Source organism: Ammospiza nelsoni, chromosome W, assembly GCF_027579445.1.
Source record: "Ammospiza nelsoni isolate bAmmNel1 chromosome W, bAmmNel1.pri, whole genome shotgun sequence".
Classification (NCBI taxonomy): domain Eukaryota; kingdom Metazoa; phylum Chordata; class Aves; order Passeriformes; family Passerellidae; genus Ammospiza; species Ammospiza nelsoni.
Genome location: NC_080668.1, coordinates 8,713,039 through 8,734,495, shown reverse-complemented (window position 1 = coordinate 8,734,495; position 21,457 = coordinate 8,713,039). Strand labels below are relative to the sequence as shown.

Below are 21,457 nucleotides of genomic sequence, written 5' to 3'. Positions count from 1 at the left end.
GTAGCTGTGTTAACCTCATTATCAAACAAACATAGTAAAGCATTAAGCAACACTTACTGTTGTAGAGATTTGCATTAAGTTAAAGAATTTACTTATTTTCCAGGAAAGGAGAGAAAGGAGACAGAGTGGAAATTTTCCAGAGTAGAAATCTATTTTGATTTAGGTGAAATGTACATCTTTAAGTCTGTAGTTTGAAAACATAACTGTTTACTCTGACTGCCTGTTCTCGTAAAAAGCCTAAGCTCTGAGAAAGGCTGTGCTCCAGCTGAAAGACAGAGATAAAGAGAGGGAAGACAGAGAAACAGAAAGACTGCTGTGAGAGGAGGTCAACGTGACCTAAGAATTCTTTCTGATAAAGAAGAGTTAGTGGCAAATGTCACGCAAAATTTTTAAAAATTAATATTTATGAACCTATTGTGAAATTGCATGCATATGTATTTGAGAGGTGGATAAAAAAAGATCTGGAGTTCCCAGAGGTGCGCATGTCTTTTAAAGCGAGTAATCTCCACATGCGTCCAGCACTGTAATAAACATACCATCTTTACAACTTTCACAAAGTTGTAGAGTTTTGTCTCTGCAAAACACATTAAAGAACATCCTTTGTTAAGAGAATTTTTACATATTTCATATTTTTCAAAACAGCAGCCATTCATTTTCCTGAGAGATTCAGTCTATTCTAGAGAGGATCAGAAGGAAATAACATAGTTTTAAAGTCTTGTCTATGGTCTATGACGTTGCATACCTTTGTGTGTCAGAATTCATAAATCATGAAATGGTCATGGGATCTTTTCTTTCAAATATTAAAGCAATGTGTTGAAAGCGAAGGGAGACGACCCATCTTGTTGATCAGCATCGACTCCGATTTATTGATCAAATCAGTCACTTTTTATAATAGTGTTAATTAACTTCATGCATATTGCAAAATCCAAGCTCACGATAGGTTACAGAGAAAACTCTAACCCCTCCTTTTGTTTACAATACCTGTGGTCGTTTATTGAAACCAAAATTAGTGTTCTCACTGTGATATGAAAAGTTCTCAAAACCTTCATATCTGTTCCCAGAGCAGCCAAGGACTGTTATGAGAAGACTGTCTGAGAATCCTGCTGTTTATAGAAAAGGTGCCTGAGAACCTAGTTATTTACAAAATCAAGCCTGGGAACTGCTGCTTTACAGCTGCCTTTTACTTTCCCATCAGCTGTATACCTTCATGGCCTCTTTAAGCCATGCTTGAACCAGGCTCTCCACACTTCTCCCATTTTTTTTTTCTTTTTGAGAAAGGAGGTTAGTTTGCCAAGTTTTCTCTATCATCCTACCAACCATATTTTGGATACAACTACAAAGACAAGGTAAAATAAGTAAAAGCATTTAAAAGCACACTCAATATCTCTATAAGGTTCCCCAGCCACGGTCTGAGCAATGGCTTTTATCCCAAAGGGTTAAAACCACCCCCAGCTTAGCCACAATGTCCCGCCCTATCAGGCATTGCACGGTAGGTGGTAATTGGACTAAGAAAAGAAGGCTGTTAGCTGTTTTCATTCATGCGAACCTGGAGAGGAGGCAACGGCAAGCCTGAAAATGATCCTTTCTGTCCTTGAGATTTTCACATCCACCCCCCTCCTGGGTCTCTCAGAAAAGTTCAAAATCAGTTTTACAGTCTGTAATCCCTTAGTCATTTGGCTCAAATGGCATCAGCTGGGCGATTCTCAGTCCCCTGTTGATTTGGAATGGTGGGAAAATAGTATGCACTTAAAGCACTTAAAATATTTAAACTTAACAGACTTATTTGTAAATAATGTAAAATCACTTAAATCTAATAAAACTTTAACAAAATCAACTGACTTTAAATTCTACACAACTTAAACCAAATATAATTCAAACTTAACAGAATCTAACTTAACTTAAACCTAATATAATTTAATCTTAACAGTATTTAATATTTAATGGCACTTAATAGACAATCCAACTTCAACTACTTAACAACAAATAAAACTTATAAAAATAAAATATAGCATTTACTATAACTTACTTACAGGCCTGACTCCAAAACACTAAGCTAAAACAACTTTCTTCACACTTTTGCTGCAGCATTTATACCAAAAAGCACACTCATAAAATCTCACTCATACAATCAATCCGACACATCTTAACATTTTTAAATTTTTCAAAATACAATTTTGGAGTCTGATGTTCCACCGATTAAAGTCTATGCTTCTGATGTTTAAAGTCTATGTTAATACAGGTGATTTCAAGACAGCATAACCAATGCTGAGCCAAAATCGACCAAAATTTGACTCCCGCATTCATTTACGCTCATTTCTGTTTCACAGTCTGCTGGGAAGAACAAAAGTCCCTTTGACTTAGGTGGAAAACGTCCTGATAGCCTTTGGTGTCGTTTGTTTATTATCACTGGTTTCCCATTTGCAGCAGGGATCTTTTCTTTTGTTGACAGGAATCACATTTATTATGCTGTTAGGTCTCACACTGAAGCTTTTGCCAGCTGCGGAGCGGAGGGAGAAGCGCTCCCGCTGTAAAAGCGCTCTGGTCCCTCGGCGCTTGTGTCAGAGCCGGTGAAAAATCCCCCCCCTGCGCTGGGCTTTTTGTTTCGCAAGATTGGCTGGCGGGCTGGATCACAGCAGGCGCTGCAGACACCGCTGTACCCGTGGCTCCCCCTGCGGCTGCGGCTCGGTTCCCGCGGCGGCTCGGCTTCCCCGCCACTGCCTCTGCTACTGCCGCTGCGGCGCAGTATTTCAGGCGGTCGCTCACCGCGGCTGCTCCCCATGGCGGAGCGCCCGTGCCGAGTTCAGAGTAGCACAGCGCCGCAGGTGCCACGAGCTGCGGCCACTGTCTTGCACTCAGAGACATAGTGAAACAGTGCACCGTACATCACCCACCATGGCTTGCTTAGCTTCTTGGCAGTTTTATCACTCTCTAAAGTAGCCTCCCATAATAAATCACCGAATTCATGCCATTCCGTTAACTCGTAAACCATATGGGGTTTAAGGAAAACCCTTTTACCGTAGCCGTAAGTCCAAAGTCCTGTTAAATCCTTTTGCCAATCTACCCCCTTAATTTGCCTTTTTTGTAAAAAGACAGTCAATAATTCATATGCTACTTGCCTTTCCATACCTAATTAATCAGCGCTGAATGCAGCCTCTTCAAGGTCGCGGCAGCACGTATCAGTCAGTCTCGCCTTTACGGTCACCTGAGGCACGATGCGTCTTCAGCTTCTTTTTGCGTTTCTGCCATCCCGCTGCTTAGGACCTGACCCGTTTCTTCGCTTCTTCGTGGTGCATTGCTGTATCACGTCGGGGTCACCATTATGTTGAAAGTGAAGGGAGACGACCCATCTTGTTGTTGATCAGCATCAACTCCGATTTATTGATCAAATCAGTCACTTTTTATAATAGTGTTAATTAACTTCATGCATATTGAAAAATCCGAGCTCACGATAGGTTACAGAGAAAACTCTAACCCCTCCTTTTGTTTACAATACCCGTGGTCATTTATTGAAACCAAAATTAGTGTTCTCACTGTGATATGAAAAGTTCTCAAAACCTTCATATCTGTTCCCAGAGCAGCCAAGGACTGTTATGAGAAGACTGTCTGAGAATCCTGCTGTTTATAGAAAAGGTGCCTGAGAACCTAGTTATTTACAAAATCAAGCCTGGGAACTGCTGCTTTACAGCTGCCTTTTACTTTCCCATCAGCTGTATACCTTCATGGCCTCTTTAAGCCATGCTTGAACCAGGCTCTCCACAGCAATGTTTAAATGCTACTTAGGCTTTAAACAATAGATAAACTATTTGAGGACATGTTTTAATGGTGAACATGGTGGTGATGCTAGGTTGATGATTGGACTTGATCATCTTAAAGGTCTTTTACAAACTTAACAATTTTGTAATTCTACAATTTTAGTAGTTATGTCTTCAGCCAATCAGCAGGATCAAAATCTTACTTTAAACAGCCTGGAGATAACAAACGTGAAACATCAGTAGAAACCACTTTTATGTACTATATATATGGTATATATAGGATTGAAATAACTATAAAATGTTTGAATACATGACTCATTGCATCATTATCAGAAAAGTAAAAGCAAGAACTAGTCTTCTGATTTTACTTTACAGCTTCAAAACCCTGAAAATCATTCAGTATGTTACTATAATTTTGCATTGTTTTTGCGTGGCAAGGTTTTGGTATCAGAGAGGGGACATGGCTGGCTTCTTTGAGAAGCTGCTGGAAGCTTCCCCTATGCCTGATAGAGCCAATGACACCTGGCTCCAGGACAGAACTGCCACTGCCCGAGGCTGGGCCAATCAGTGATGGTGGTAACATCTCTGTGATAACATATTTAAAAAGGGGAAAAGTTATTGCACAGGAACAACTGCAGCCAGAGAATAGATGAGTGAGAATATATGTGAGAGAAGCAGTTTTGCGGACACCAAGGTCAGTGGAAAAGGAGGAGGAGGAGGTGCTCCAGGCACCAGAGCTGAGATTCCCCTGCAGCCTGTGGTGAAGACCATGGTGAGGCAGCTGTGCCCCTGCAGCCCATGAAGGTTAACAGTGGAGCAGAGATCTACCTGCAGCCTATGGAGGACTCTACACTGGAGCAGGTAGATGCCTGAAGGAAGCTGTGACCCTGTGGGAAGCCCACGCTGGAGCAGGGTCCTGACAGGACCTGTGGACCCATGGAGAGAGGAGCCCACACTCGAGCAGGACTTGTGACCCTTTAGAAGGGACCCATGTTGGAGCTGTATGTGAACAACTGTAGTCCATGGGAAAGACTCACATTGGAGAAGTTCATGGTGAACTGTCTCACATGGAAAGGGACCTCATGCTGGAGCAGGGGAGGAGTGTGAGGAGTCTTTCCCCGGAGGAGGAGGGAGTGGCAGAGATAAGGTGTGATGAGCTGACCACAACACCCATTTCCTATTCCCTTGTGCCACTGAGGCCAGAGGAGGTAGAGAATTCGGTAATAAAATTAAGCTCGGGAAGAAGGGAGGGATGGAGGGAAAGGCATTTAAAGATTTGGTTTTATTTCTCATTACCATACTCTGATTTGATCAGTGATAAATAATTTCCCCAAGTCAAGTCTGTTTTGCCCATTGTGGTAATTGGTGAGTCATCTCTCTCTGTCCTTGTCTCAACCCAAGAGCCTTTTATAACAAAATGCTGGAGTGACGTTATGATGCTTGTATCCCCATTCATCTGTTCTGTGCCTTTAAGACCAGCTTTGAAGAGTGGAAGTTTTGTTTGGGTTTCTCTTATCAGGGACACAGAGACGGGCAGTACATAGGGCTGTGATGAAGTGAAGGGAGACGACCATCCGATTGATGAGCATCGAACTCCGATTTATTGATCCACCAGGCACATTTTATAACAGTGTTAAGTTCATACATATTGCAAAACCCGAGCTCATCATAGGTTACAGATTACACATTAACCCCTCCTTTTGTTTTCAATACCTGTGGTTTGTTATTGAGACCAAGATTTGTTTTCTCACCCTGATATGAACTGTTCTCAAGGCCTCCATGTTTGTCACTTTTGCTTTCCCAAACCAGCCAAGGACAGAATGTTTACCTGTTATGAAAAAACAGCCTGAGAACTCTGTTGTTTACAGAAACAGGCTTGAGAATTGCTGCTTTCAGCTGCCTTTTTACTTTTCCATCAGCTGTATATTTTCATGGCCTCTTTCTATGAGCCATGTTTGAACAAAGCTCTCCACAGGGCTGTTTTCACTTCTTGCTTTCAGCTTGCTGCTTTGCTTGCTCTCTTTTCTGCTCTCGCTTCTGCTCTGCTTTGGCCTCTGCTTATTAGCTAGTTTAGCTAAACAGTCCAAAATCCTTCCTGGACTGTTTCTCCTTTCCTGTTTCTGTGACCATCTCGAACCTGCTCCAGACTGGGACCTGGGAACACCGAGAGTTTGCACCGTTTTGGCCTGCAGCAGCTGCCCCAGCGCCGGAGGGACTGAGAACAGACCAATCACCCCCGAAAGAGACTTTCTGATTTTGTCATCTTTCTCAGAGCGGTGTCATCTGGTATTGTTCATTTTGTGTGCTGGGGGGTGCTGGGCCAGTCAAATAAACAGGTTCTTTCCACCTCTCTCCGAGGAATTTTTTCCTGAACCAGTTGGGGGGAGGGGCCATGTGGGTTTTGCTTTCTGGAGGGGCCCTCCTTTGCAGATTCTTTAACAAATTTGCCCTAAACCAGGACAGTTATATTTTCTCTCCCTTGTCCAGTTGAGGAGGGGAGTGTCATGGTTTGAAAAGGAAGTGAGTTTTCTGGGATGCTGTGGTCAAGCCAATAGGTGTTCAGATTTGAATATTGGCACCTGGTGTGGCCACTGAGGACATGGACACGCCTCTGAGAACACAGGGGTTAAAAGCAGAGAACTCCCAGGGGGAAGCTCTCTTGGGTTCCAGGGAGGGAAACAGGTCAGATCTCCCCTGCCCAGCTGCTGGCTGGGCGGGAGAGGGGAAGCCATGCAGCCAACTGAGGTAGGCCTGGCCCCGAGAATGGAAGGGTGGAAGAGCACCGAGAGGCATTGGGCAGCCCCCCCCAGGAGAGAGAGAGAGAGAGAGAGAGAGAGAGCGAGCCTGGGCCTGGGCTTGTGCCACCTTGAAATTCAATAGCAGGCCGGCTGAGAAGGAGAAGGGGGGGTGCGGCAAGAAGATGCCTGCAGGGCAGCGTGGGAGTCCTGGGCAGGCAGAGCCTGAGGTTTTAACCCCTTTCTTGAATAATGGAAACCTTACAAATGCTGATCCTCCTGGATCTGAATGAGAAGAGAGATAGAGATGAAATGGAGGAGGAAATGGGCAAGTGTGACGTGGAGAGTTAGGGACATGCGTGCGGAAGAATTTGGGCTGTACGGTCAGTCATGACATCTTCCCCCTGCAGTCAGACCTTTTCTCCATACCTGGCCGCACCCAGCCGGACGTGAGCAGAAGGAAATGACACTGACTGCCCAAGCCATAAAAACCCGTGTGACCCCTCAATAAACGCCATTTGCTGTCCACCACGTTGGTGTCAGGAGCATATGGACCGAGTGACCCTGGGCTTTGGGCCACCGTGACGGACTAAGAACCAGGTCGCCACGCCTTGAAGGCAACATCTGGTGCTGAAAACCCGGGATGGATCAGCACCCAGGGTTCATGGATCGCCTGGACGAGGGACCGGCGGCTGCACAACTGGCCTAGTGCAGCGGGGGGTACACCCCCGGACCAGCGAGGAGCATGGACGCTATCGCGAAGGTCATAAGTCAGATCCACGTGCAGTGGGTTATCGAGTGTAAGCTTAAAGATTTATGTCTTGCAATACCGAGACTGATTAAGCTTGGGGCTATAGAAAGCCTGGTAGAAATTCTCCATCCGGAGATCTGGGATAATTGCACAAAGGCTCTGGCCGAGGAAACCATGTCCTCAGGCTCAGGGAAAGCCCTCAAATCGTGGGGCAGAGTTATCCAGGCTCTGCAAAAAGCTCGGCAAGAGCAAGAAACCTGGAAAGCCGCGCAAACTTGTTTATTAGCCATGCCGCAGTTGAGGGTAGGGGCAGCGACGCAAACCGTGGAGGACTTTGACCTGGTCGGGCGCGCAGAGGCGCGAACGCTGGAACTCCCTCAGCGAACGGACTCACCATCAGAGGGGGAGGAACGCACGCGGACGTTTTGGCAGGGGCTAGCAGAGGAGGCGCAGGAGGCTGCCATAATATCGGACCTCGAAGCGGTTGATAAAAACGCACCCCCGCCATATGTGTTTGAAAATGGTGCCGGAGTGCGTGACCAGGGCTGGAATGATAACATGAGGGGTGGAAATGCAGAAGGCTCGGGGAACAGCGCAAGCGTGGGTGAGCGGGGAGGAGGGGCGGCCCCCGAGAAGGGACTTAAGACCGATCAGAGCGCTCAATTCAAATTAGGTCCTTATAGGGCAAGGACCTCCTCCAGCAGGAGGCGGGGGGAGCCCAAGGGGAGGGAAAGGCCCGACCCCTGCAAGAAGGGGCGGGATCGGAGCCCTAGAAAACGGCAGAGCAGCCCGGAAATGTCCGGCCAGTCGACTTCCGGCTCGGACTCTGACTCGAGCTGGGATGGGCTCGAAGGGTGGTTGGAGGATTCCAACACAGATTCAGGCTTTAACAAAAAGGGAGCAGCAGCATATAAGATCACTAGCCACAGCGCTCTTGCGTGGGTTAAGGGGATATCAGAGAAAGATCAAACCCCGCTTACAGACTGGGGGAAAATAAAAATGGCTTGCGCTGAGTGGGGTCTGTCTGCCACACTGGTTTTCCCGGTCCGTGTGGGGGGGGGGGCAGGCGGAAATCAAAGAACCTACTCCCCGGTAAACCCGAAAGACGTACAAGCAATTATTAAAGCGATTGCAGACAGGGGGATTAATTCTGCCATGGTTTCCACACTCATTGACAGCGTTTTTGGAGGCGATGATATGCTTCCCTTTGATATCAAACAGACTTGCAGGCTGATTTTCGATGGGGTGGGGATGATAGTTTTTAAACAGGAATGGGAGGAGAATTGTGTAAAGCAGCTAGCCTTAGTAACAGGGGCAGACCACCCACTGCACAGCTCCAGCATACAGAGGCTAATGGGCACAGACCCCACTATGATCACCCCCCAGGCGCAGGCTGAGGGCCTGCGGGCCCATGAGGTTATGACAACAACCTGTGCTGCCCGAGAAGCCATCCGTGTTGCTTCCAAAGTAATAGCCAGACCATCACCATGGTCAACTATAAAGCAGAGTGAGAGTGAGAGCTTCACTCAGTTTGTGGAGCGCCTTCAGGCAGCATTATATTCCTCTGCATTACCCTCAGAGGCGAAGGGTCCTGTGCTGGCAGAGTGCCTACGCCAGCAATGCAACTCAGCCACCAAGGACATTTTAGGATCACTGCCGCAGGGGTCTAATATAGCTGCCATGATCAGACACATTGCAAAGGAAGAACACCTAGCTCCCATCCAAGCAGCAGTTCGCACTGCAATAATCAGTGTGATCTTGTTTCTAGGGTTATCAGGCAGAGGACAGGCAGACACAAAACATTACCCTCACCAGCCATTCAGGTGGGTTCTACGCCATCTCTCAGGTGAGGGGGTCATCAAAGAAATTGTTGCAGCCGACGCCCCATCTTTCAAGTTCAGGCTAAAAGACATTTTCCCTCGCATACAGGGCACCCCAAATTTCAGGAGACGACATTATTTCAGACCTACTGGTGCCCTGCTTCCAACCCAGGAAAAAGTTACTGTAATTACCTGGGGTATGGATATTGTGGATATTGGGGGTGTGAAACTATTGTGACAGGCAATGCATGGAAACCACAACAGCCTGATAAGTTCCTGCAAATTAAGTATACTCCCCACGGCTGTCTCGAACCAAAATTTGGTATGGATGGGTTCGTGATCATGCCCCAAGGCAGGAAACAGCACACCTGCACAGGCTATATAATGACAATCCTGTAGCCGACCCATGATGGCTGGGCCACGGGCAAAGTGTGGACAGCATTTGTTTATCTCTCTCGCCGCATCTGGGCGAACAAACAAATTATCAGATTCCCACCTCCAATATCCCAATCAGTCGGACCCAATCCGATTCTTGCAATGAGTAGACCCAGGAAGGGGATCGCAGCTAACGGTAGTTCTAGCCACAAAACACAGATGGCAAAACTTACCTCCCCATCTGATCTCTTAGCCAAACCAACCCTCTCCAATCCATTCCTAAGCGTGTTAAATGCGACCTTCTTATGTTAAACCAATCCAACCCGAACCTCACAGAGTCATGCTGGTTATGCTATGATGCACAACCCCCTTTTTATGAAGGAGTTGCCCTCGATTTCCCATTCATCTTCTCAAAGTCAGACAATCCATGCCAATGCAGATGGGACACCCCCTGGAGAGGCATTACCCTAAGTCAGGTTACGGGCCAAGGCAAATGCTTTGGCAATGCAACCTTGGCAAAGCAGATGGGCAATGTCTGCCGGGAATTCATCAAGCTTAAGGGAGGGAAGTTCCAGTGGGTGATCCCAGCTGCATTGGGAATGTGGGTCTGTCAACGATCCGGGGTAAGCCCATGTGTACTCCTTGACAAATTCGATCATTCTACTGACTTTTGTGTCCAAGTTCTAATTGTCCCCAGAGTTCTGTATCGCCAGGAAGAGGTGTACCGCTTGTTTGAGGAACCCAATCGGCTCTACAAACGAGAAGTGATAACAGGCATCACCATCGCAATGCTCCTCGGTTTAGGAGCTACAAGCGCTGCCACAGGCATCTCGGCCCTTGCAACTCAACATCAAGGACTGGCACAACTGCAGATGACTGTCGACGAGGACTTGCAAAGGATTGAGAAATCCATCTCTTCCCTAGAAAAATCCCTTTCCTCGCTCTCAGAGGTTGTTCTCCAAAACAGGTGAGGACTGGACCTTTTGTTCATGCAGCAAGGAGGCCTGTGTGCTGCCTTGAAAGAGGAATGCTGCTTTTATGGGGACCACACCAGAGTCGTCAGAGACTCCATGGCCGAACTGAGAAACCGACTAAGCCTAAGAAAAATGGACAGAGAAGCTCAACAGGGCTGGTTCGAGTCGTGGCTCAACCGGTCCCCATGGCTCACCACCCTGATTTCTACCCTAATAGGCCCACTCACTATAATCTTACTAACCCTAATCTTCGGGCCTTGCATATTAAACAAACTGGTGCTATTCATTAAAAAGCGTTTAGAAAAGGTTAACATTATGTTTCTCGAGCGCCGACAATTACTTTAAGGCGTGCCAGTTACTACCACACTTACAATTTTATACTAATTTTACTAACCCATGAAATTTCGTAATGTCTACATTTTATAATTTTATACGATTTTTACTAATCATGAGGAAGGGGGGAAATGTGGAGAGTTAGGGACATGCGTGCGGAAGAATTCGGGCTGTACGGTCAGTCATGACATCCTCCCCCCTGCAGTCAGACCTTTGCTCCGTACCTGGCCGCACCCAGCCGGACGTGAGCAGAAGGAAATGACACTGATGGCCCAAGCTATAAAAACCCCTGAGACCCCTCAATAAACGCCATTTGCTGTCCACCACGTTGGTGTCAGGAGCATATGGACCGAGTGACCCTGGGCTTTGGGCCACCGTGCCGGACTAAGAACCAGGTCGCCACGCCTTGAAGGCAACAGTGTGATGAAAGTCCGTGCAAGTGAAAGATGTTGGAAGAGTGGAGAAGAATCTTAGGTGGGAGGAGGTGATGGAGTGGCCTTGGCTGGACTTTTCTTGTATAGCCATGGACAGAACCATTTTTCCTGTGACACAGAGACTGTATCCAGGGGGAGGCAATGGCTCAGAGCTAAGAGGGTTCAGTGTTGAGACGCCTCGGCCCCAGGGGGTGAAATTTGGGGGGGACAAGTGTCCCGAAGGTGAGAGACTGTGCTCTTTTTGGAACGGGAAAAAGCATCCTTAAAAGGAAAACCCTAGAAGCAGCTCTGGTCCATGTGCAGTGGTGAGAACACTGGACATGGAAGAAAGAGGTCATGATGGCAAATGTTCTCCGGGCGGTGCCACGAGTGACATGGAAACACATGAGATTTCAACTGTGTTTCCTGGGGAAGCCTATGGCACAAGAAAGGCTCCTCTCCTCTTGATGAACTGAGAATTGCTTATCTAAAGGGTGGTGATGGACTGAGAGTTGGTGATCTGAGGGATGGATGTGTTGGAAATTTGGTGGGGGGAGGAGGAAATGTTTTTGGAAGGTTTTCATTTTTTCTGTGTGTTTCTTTTTACATATAGTTGTAGTTTAGTTAATAAAGTTTTCTTTATTTCTAAGTGGGGGCCTACTTTGCTTATTCCTGGTCACATCTCACAGCAGACACCAGGGAGAGTGTATTTTCATGGGGGCACTGGCGTTGCACCAGCATCAAACCATGACAGGGAGTGATAGAGCAGCTTTGGTGGGTGCCTGGCATCCAGCCAGGGTCAACCCACCACAGATTTTCACAAATAAGAGACAGAAAAATGCAAAATTGCATTATTTAGGGTCACATAAGTTGAATATTTTTAAAATATGAACTTTGGATGTATTTTCTTTTGAGTTGCCAAATTTAAAGGCTGGTTTTCAACATCAAAAGCAGACATTGATCTGTGTTGGAAGGAGGGCTCATTTACATCAGGTCAGGCACTCCATTTGTGTAATCAAATTTTAGTCATATTTTTGAGTGTTAGCACCCAAGCATTGTTTACTTCAGAAGTTTGCAGGTGGAGGCACTTGATAATTTATATGCTTTCTTCATCCTGAAACTGGGCTAATATAGAGATGCCTACTAATTATATAATGAGTAAAATATAAAGGTTTCTTTTTCTTTTCTTTCTCTTGATGCCTCTACTATTTTCTTCCATTTTTTGGGAGAAAAACAACCCTCAGTGACTTGTCCTTATCTACTGCTATCTTTCAAACCCATCTGTGCCCAATTTTTCCCCTTGTAAGGTGAGTGACCAGCTATGTTTTATTGTAAATAAATATCATTAAGAATAATGATAGATGCTGCACTACATATGTTTATACAGATTGTCTGTGAATCTCTGTGTAAGAAAGGGTTACAGTTTGAAGGAGAGGTTGTTTTTCTTTAAATAATGATCACTTTGCAAATTGACTATTCTTGTTCCAATATAAGGCTAATTTTGGTAGACCAGCTCATTAAATCAAGTTAAATACGAGCAGGACAGTTCAACAGATAATCACAAAATGGTTTTTTGGGGCTTTTTTGGGGGTTTTTTGCTAGACTTAAAGTGCATCAAATGCATAGTGTTTTACTAAATAGAGCAAATTCATTAAAATTTAATTAAGCCTTTATTTCATTACTGATTTCAAAATATGCTTTAATGTTTTTGTGGTACTTCAATTACTTCAGATCCCTTAAATGTGAGATCTTCGGTCCTAGTTCCAGATTTGCTTTTGCTTCCATCTTTTTGTACTGAGACTAAATAGGGCAGGATCTCATATAAAAGTGCAATTTATTGACAACTCTGTTTTTTCCACTTAAAAAATGTTGATGCCACCACATATCTAGATATAGAGATATCAAAAATCTTAAGAAAACTATTATTAAAATAAAACGAATGAACTACAGTAGGCTCACCATAATGAAACTGGAATGTAAAATATACCTCCCAGTTCCCTCAGGGAGAAGCTTGAAAGTGTCTGATGAGTAAACATGAAAAATGGGTGAATGGGTGAAAATTTAAAGGTGTTTTTATGCTTTATAAAGACATTGCCCTAAATGAAGTTTAGTAAGTACTTCACTTCTCTTGTGATTGATCTCTAGGCAGCTGTAGTAAACCCCTCAGCTTTAGCCAGGGCCCCTTGGAGAATAGAATGCTGACACAGCGGCAAAGAAGCTTCCTGTCTCCAGGGACATCCGCCTTATACCTTAGCCCTATAGCCATGTAAGACAATATCTTGTTAACCCTACTATTGGTCACTTATGGTCACTCTAACACCTTTGCCATTGGTCAGGATTGGATCTGGGCCAAGGCTATAAAAGTAGCATACTGTACCCCTACTAACTCAGAAGAAGAGCTGAGACCCTTCACGGAACCCGTACAATAAAGCCATACACGTGGAACAGCCAGCGTCTTCTCCTTCTCCTCTCTCTACCGTCTGCTGGAGCCTTAAGCCAAGGGAAAAGCTACCTAGCAAGCAAAGCTGAAATCACAAGAGCTGGCTCATCACTAAGAGCTGAATATTCCCTGCTTGCTTGGGGCTGACCCGCGGCCTTGGTCTGAGAGCGAGCTGGCCTCTGGCACTCAGTCCCCCTGGGAGCTGAGCTCTGGAGCTGTCACAGCTTGCCCTAAGATAAGACCAAATTAAGGCTCATTTAGGCAGCAGTTGAGATGGTATTCAACTTTGCTATGGTTTTGCGGATTTTTCCTGCTATCCTGAGCATGGACCTTTATTGTCGGGAAGACAGGAGACTGGATATATTCTGCTGTTTTACAAGGTGAGAATGTGTAATACAATTACAGTATATGAGATGCGTCCTTTTTGTCTTTACCAATCAGTGCTAATGTCCCTTGTCAAGAGTGGGAGTTCTTCATTGCAGCGGGACAGCAGCAGGGTCAGTATGTTATTGCCATGGTTTTTATTGCTGAATTACATTGCTACACTCACACACACACATTTTTTCCTTTATTCATACCTACATCCATTTTAGCCATTGGAAGACAACTTTCTGGAAGCATGTAAAAGAGCCATGCTTTAGTAATAGCTGTATTTTTTGAATTTTATGGGGTATGGCTGGTATTGGTAAACTTTGGAAGACTTAATTCCAGTCTCTTATGGAAGACTGTAAATAACTAGGGCTACTCAGAAGCCTTCCTTAATCACTCTGTGCAAATATTTTTGCTTTTTGTGCCTTGAAACCTAAATACATAAAAATAATGTAAAAACTATAAAATTACTTCTCTTTAGCCTACTTCTTCATAGGACTATGAAGAATTCAGAATTATCAGTACCATTGCAAGGTAACGATTGGTAATTTTTCTGTTATGGCTTCAATAGTAATTTAGAATGGTAGTATGCACACTCTTAACTAATGTACATCCAGTTCTGAGGTCATGGGTAGACTAGGAGGAATCTACTGCCATTAGCAGAACCACTGCTTAGAGATAAAGCATATTTTATGACCTTATCACTCTCTTCAACTTCCTGAAGGGTGGCGGTGATGAGCTGGGGGTCAGTCTCTTTCTCCGGGCAACAACAGACAGAACAAGAGGACACAGTCTCAAGCTGCGCCAAGGGAGATGCAAGCTAGAATTAAGGAGGAAGTATTTTACAGAAAGAGTGGACATGGGTTGGACTCGATGATCTTACAGGTCTCTTCCAGCCTAGAATTTCTGTGATTCTGTGATTTTCTACATTAGTTTTTACTTTTGCCAGCAATGAAGAGGATAACCTGCATTTCTATACATGTACTCCCACATGCATCTCATAATCAGTATGTAGAGAAATGCCTTTCTGTTCTCAGCCTTTTGCACCCACGGGGGAGCAGACATAGTCTGACCTTTTTAACTTTGATGTCAGAGAGAGAAAGTGCTCTCCTAAATATGCTTTTGAGGTAGTCATTAGAACAGGGAGTTGATTGGAAGCCAGGACTCCCTCTTTCTGTTTCTGATTCAGCCACAGTTTCACTGGATGGTCTAATGTGCTTGAATTTTGGAGGCCCAATTCTCAGAAGCCCAGGGCTGCCAGGCCTTCTATTTATTCCTACATCTAAAGTTGTACCAAATGAGAATGAAAATTTGAGCTGATGTACATATGAAGAAATTCAGTTAATAAGAGCTTGTTTGTTTAGGTAGGCAACATTTTCTTCCTTTTCGTAAGATTTTTCCACTTGGTGAAAAATCTCTGATACTGTTTTCTATCAGCAATTTGCTTTTATTTACAGAAGGAAGCTTGCTTATGACTTTTTTTCTTATAAACTAGGTATCAACTAAAATAAATGCTTCAAAAAATGCTTCTGTAATTTTGTCTCTTCATTTTGCCTGTCCTTTCTGGCAACTAATACTCATATATGTTTACATAAATTTTAAAATACAGAGTCAGTGTATGGCAGGTGGCTTCAACCTGCCTCACAAAAGTCTGAGATGTTATTCAGAAGGTCCAAATACTATTTTTCAGTTGCTTCAATAGTTTTCAACAGAAGAACTCAGCATGTCATGCATTTTGATCTTCTAAAAAGTTTCATTCTCAGCATGGTCATGTAGATGTAATTCACACACATATATAATGCTTTCAGACTGTGTGCAACTACCTGGTTATTGACCTGATTAGTATATGTAATAAATAGAGTGATTTAAGTGGATACCAGTGTCTTCAGACATGCTGGTTCCTTCTTTCTTGGGCACAAAAAACATGCAGAAACAGTCTCAGAGGCCCACACTTTAAACCATATCTAGGAAATACTTTCTAAAAGTGCAGAAGGAAATCCTCATCAAAAAATTATGCTTAATTAACATAAACAATTTCACTGTAGTGGAAGCAGTTTTGATGGAAGCAGATTATCCTGTCTAGCCTGATTAAAATGAATACCTATCAAAATGTGAACAATGTTTTTCTCTTGCAGTCCGTGTGCCACTAGAGTGATTCAGATTGAGCCTCAAGCATATGTGAAAAATAGTGATAATACTTACTACAGTACATCCTCATAAAGCCATCAGAGTTTCATACATGAAACTCAGATTACAATGCAGTCTACAGTGCAGTAACACACAGAATATGATCCTCACTCACAGGTGTATTACACCACAGCAGAACCTTGCTCAGCAATATCTGTGCAGCCAAGTGACAGTGATGTAAGATAATATCAGCTGCCAGAGCCCAGAAAGCACAAACTCAACAAGAGATTTGCTTTCCCAGTTCTCAGATTCCAGTATGAATTGCCTTGAGCCACCCTGTATGAAATGGACACTCCCATCTTTTTCAGAAAAGCATTATGCTCCATTTCTGCTAAACCCAAAATCTAAGGTGTTGGTGAGGATGGAACAGGAAAGCCTTATAAATATGATTGCCTGGCAAAAGATTTTGAGAATATAGAAACTATAAGTGAGATTGAAATGAAAGCAAGTTTTGAGACCCCTTAGTTACTGAACAACTGGAAAACAATGGTGTGGCCAGCCGAAGGTAATCCCCTCTTGATGAAACAATACCCTCTGCAAGCAGGCAGGTCCAAGGGTCAGAGAAGACCCTGCAGCTTGGCAGATAGGGCCCAAAGAGTAAGATTTAGGGTTTAAAATGTAACACAGTATGGTAATGTAGTGATTCTTATAGGTTGTATGGAAATGTTATAGGATATGCATGCTGTAGTAGATTGGTTAGTGAGAATCTGAATATTCAACACTGAAGATGATTTATTGTATTGTAACGGGAACTTCGCTCTCTTTCTCTTCTCTTTCCTCGCTCTTCCACTGCTCTTCCTCCGCTCTTCCTCTTCTCTTCTCTTTTTGTGCTCACCTCTGCACTTCTTCACCCCCTCCTTTCTACATGCTCTCCGCTCTTAAACCTTTGCCATTGACTCTCCTACACTTTAAGCCTCTCTTCTCTCGGCCCTGCTCTGAGCTGCGGCTGGCAGCTCGCAACAGGGCCCTGCACCCATGCCCTTTGTAATAAACCGATAGTTTCACGACTTGGCTGCAGAGATCTCTCGTCTCCGTCCGTGCCAACCGTACATGACCCCCATCACACCTACACTAAGGTAATCAGAAAACTATTTACCTGTTTTTCAAAAATAGACTTCTGCCTTGCCCAGTAGGACAATTATCCTGACAATAGTATTAAATATCAGCAATTAATGGAATTATTTTGGAATTACAGTTCTTAATATTTTTACACAATTTCACACTTTAAAAGTTTTATCTTGGTAGTGCTATAATGGCATACTTTTTAACACAAGTTGTTTTAAGGGTTTTGGCGACTTTTGGTAACCTAAGTTCATGAAGACTGAAACCCAATTTACTTTTTATCTTCATCACCATATAAATTTCCTGTTCACTAAAACACAAATTAGTTTGGCCTTGTAGTGTGTGTATGTGTGCATAAATATACAAAAGCTTAAAAAAATAGTCATGGGCATTAATTTTGATCCTGGTTCTCTGTGCTATTATGAGTTCCTAATTTCTTTAGGAACATAAAACCAAAGGCATTTCCATTTTCTGTTGCAGATTGTGGTTATTTTTCTTTTTCTGGGTTTACTTGGGCTCAGCCTATATGGAACTACCCGGGCTAGAGATGGACTTAATCTCACAGACATTGTACCATGAGAAACCCAGGAATATGACTTTATTGCAGCATAGTTCAAGTATTTCTCATTTTACAACATTTATATAGTGACACAGAAAGCAGACTATCTCAGTCCATATGTCCAGCACTTACTTTATGAACTTCACAAAAGTTTCAGTAATGTGACATACATTTTGTTGGAAGATGATAAGCAGCTTCCCAAAATGTGGTTGCACTGCTTTTGAGACTGACTGCAAGGTAAGAGAGAGAACTACATGAACTTTTCTTTTTAATTCTACAGTAGCAAGTAATTATTCACTGTAGTAACGACCTTCTCTTCCAATACAGTCACATGCTTTAAAGTACGCTGTCTTGGTTTGGAAAGACAGGTGTCTGCTAACGAAGGAAGAAGCCTCCCCTGAAATGGAAAAATGTAAACCCCCTCCCTCTGAATTGGTATAAATTTGAAATTAAGGGGGGCTCTCAGGCAAAAATATGGGAGCGGGAATAACAGTTCTTTAATAGGGAAGAAAATAAAAAGATAAAATAAACAATGCAGTAAACTAAAACAACACTGACAGTCAGAACACAACCTGACACCCTGTTGGTCAGGGTGTTCGTAGCAGTCCAATTGGAATTGTAGCTGCAGTCCTCCTGGAGCATCAGGTGTGGTTCGGTTGGAGCAGTGATCCTGTAGAAAGGTGTAGTCTTCCTCTGAAGATCCAGTGGAAGAGGCACTTCTTCCTCTGGGAAAGCCAGTGGAGAAAGCCATGGTGGTGCTCCAGAATCTCAAGATTATATCTGGGTAGGAATGCTTGGCTCTTCCCCCTGGGAGGAGCATCCCACAATGGGATGCTATAGTTCTTATCAGTCATGCAGTGACATTCAATAGCCTATTATCAGCAGATGTCTTGCCGGAGGGAGGAGTGGTTGTGGAAGAGATAAGGACAACTGCCCACTTAACAGAAGACAACTGCCATACAGATGGCAAGTAGAATACAATTTCCTTGGCAATCCAGGACATATGCTGAGGCTCTGATCTGAACTCAGAAATCAATCCACTGTTTCTCCAACACTTAAATTCTTTGTGGCTAAGGTTACTCCCCAATAAAGCGGTTTTAAAGGAACTTTAAAAGATTATATCCATGAGAGGTCATCTCACGCCATTAATTTCTAAATGGCTAATGAGGAGTTCTGCTTTATAATCAATGTCTGGATTCATGTTTTTCCAAACTCCCTTTGAAAACAGGCTCAGCTGTCATATATGGTCAAATCACCAAGTCAAAAGGACTTGAATACCTTTTGACGCAGAAAACATCTGGGCTGATTGTCAATCACTCCATTCAGGTAGAGCTGTCATGGGACCGGAGAAGGGGTGGTACCTAAGGAACCCTCTGCACCCTGACCACGCCCCCTCTCTGCCTGTGTTGTCACGGGAATGTGGACGACCCCGCCCTGACAGCGCCTCCCCTGTGCTCGTCTCGGCGCAGGCGCGATCTCAGGAATGTCCTTCTCTCCCAGATCGACACCCAAACTGCTCACATACCATTCCAGCTCCGTGCCAACCCCCGCAACCAGTGTGCGCGGTCCCCGCTCGGCCGGTGCCTGTGATGCGTCTGCGAAATGGGACAGAACCCTCCCTGCTCCAACTTCCGGGTTTTGCGTCATCATCGCGTGCTCACCGCGTCTTACCGCGCTCCTCGCCGTGGACTTTGAGCGTGTCACGACCGTGTATTCGGCTCCTGCGACTTCGCGTCCCATCCCGGCTCGCTTAGTCCCGCCCAGTGTAGCTGCCGCGACCCGTGAGCGTTCCCCGAGTGGCCGCTGATCGTGTACCATCGCAGTCGCGTGAGTTGTCCCCTTCGCACACGTCTTTGGCACCGCTCTGCACGAAACTGCTGCCGCCGGCATCGCGCACGCACTCACCGCCGCAGCTTCTGTGCTTCCCGGCCGTGCCCTCGCAGCTGCTGAGCATGCTTTGGACAGCTGGTGACCGCCCGCTGCTGTGATCGCGTGCACCACCACCGCCATCGCTGTGCGCACTATCGCCTCCACTGCTGCTGTGTCTGCTATTCCCCCCGCTGCCCCTGTGGCCCCCCCATCGGCCTCCGCAACCCCCACAGCTGCCTCTGTGGTCCCCCCGGGCTGCTGGCTGGCTGGCGCCACCGTGGCATGGATTTGCCAGTCCCCGAGAAGCGGCTCTCCCCCAGATCCCGCGACCTTCTCTGCCCCCTGCCCCCCTCCCCAACAATTCCACCACCGCCTCCGTGGTGAGGCTCTGCAGTGGTTTTTGCGAATCGGGAGAACATTCCTCAAAGAAGGCAAAATCCAAGTCCTCCAACTTGCTTGGGAAAATCTCTAGCCTAAGCTTTCCCAGGAGCAGTGGGGGTAATTCTGGGGATCCAGGAGACACTGGGGACCCCAGGGACTCTGCAGATGATGCCAATTCTTCCCACACCTGTTTGGTAGGGATTGTTTCTGCCCCTCTCTGGTCGGTAAGAGCAACTGCCGCCTGCTGATGGCAGGATGACTTCCCTCCCCCCACCCTTAGGGGAATACTTGCTGCCTGCTGATAGCTGGCAGACCCCGCGGAATTCCATGAAATTGCCTCTAGCATTACACTTGCTGGGGATAAAAGCTTCAAGGCCGTTTTATCTTTTTTTCAGAGATTTTCACAGGGTGTGTGGCTGCCATGCCCTGTAGGGCTGACAAGATGCTGAGTTGTTCCTGGGAGCATGCATCCCCCATGTTCTCCATTTTGACCTTTCTTACCAGAAGCTGAATCATCTGCCCTGGTCACTGTCCAGCAGCTCGCAGGTGAGGATTTCCAGTTTGGCTTCTGGTCCTCCTCCTTCCGGGTCGAGCTTTGAAATGAGTCTTCTTGGCAGAGATTGAGATGTTCTCTCTGGATTTTTCCTTGAGTGTGCCTCTTCTTGAGCTGGGTTTCAGCAGCTGATGGCTGGTGGTGTGGCTGCTTGCCAACTGACCACCTGGGTGCCCTCTTGGAGCCCAGTCAGGGAACACCAATGTCTCAGGGTCTCTAGTTGGTCAGAGTGACCCCGAGTGTCGCAGACATTTTTTCATAGAAATCCTTTCTTTGGGATTTGTTCATCTTCTGGGAAGCTGAGACCCCAGAATAAGAATGTAAACAATTGTTATCGGCCGGTGTGGAATGCAACAGGTGCAGCGGTGATTGGTCTTCTGTGAGTGTTTGGATTTGCTGACCACTCACAGAAGAGTTTGTCCTTGCTTTCTGCTGGACAAAGAACTTTGTTATTCATTCTTTCCTATTCTATTCTTAGCTTAGCAGCCTCTGCAACTTCTCTCCTTATTCCTTTTAGTATAGTTATAATGTATTATATATCATATATCAATAAATCCAGCCTTCTGATCATGAACTAAGATTCTTGTTCACTTCTCTCACCCTGAAGACCTCATCAGGTCGCTGTAATACCCGAGAAATGTTAAAAAGTCTCTTTTCCCAGCCTGGTGGTCGAAGGAATCAGAGCTCTTCAGTTCTTGGTCTCAAGATTGTTTATTGTATCTTATCTATAACATTCTTTCTCCTGTCCTGCCGACGTCCGCTCAGCAAGACAGTCTGAGGCACTCTGCCTCCCCCAGGGCGGTGTTATCTTTTTATACTAAAAACTATGTGTACAATATGTACAATTACTTTCCAATACCTATCATCTATGTTAGACAGTGAGC

At 45.1% G+C, this 21,457-nt stretch overlaps 1 pseudogene; it reads left to right on the top strand.

The window, feature by feature from the left end:
- LOC132086128 (protein patched homolog 1-like) overlaps positions 1 to 21,457 on the top strand; it is a 217,877-nt pseudogene that overhangs the window by 83,560 nt on the left and 112,860 nt on the right.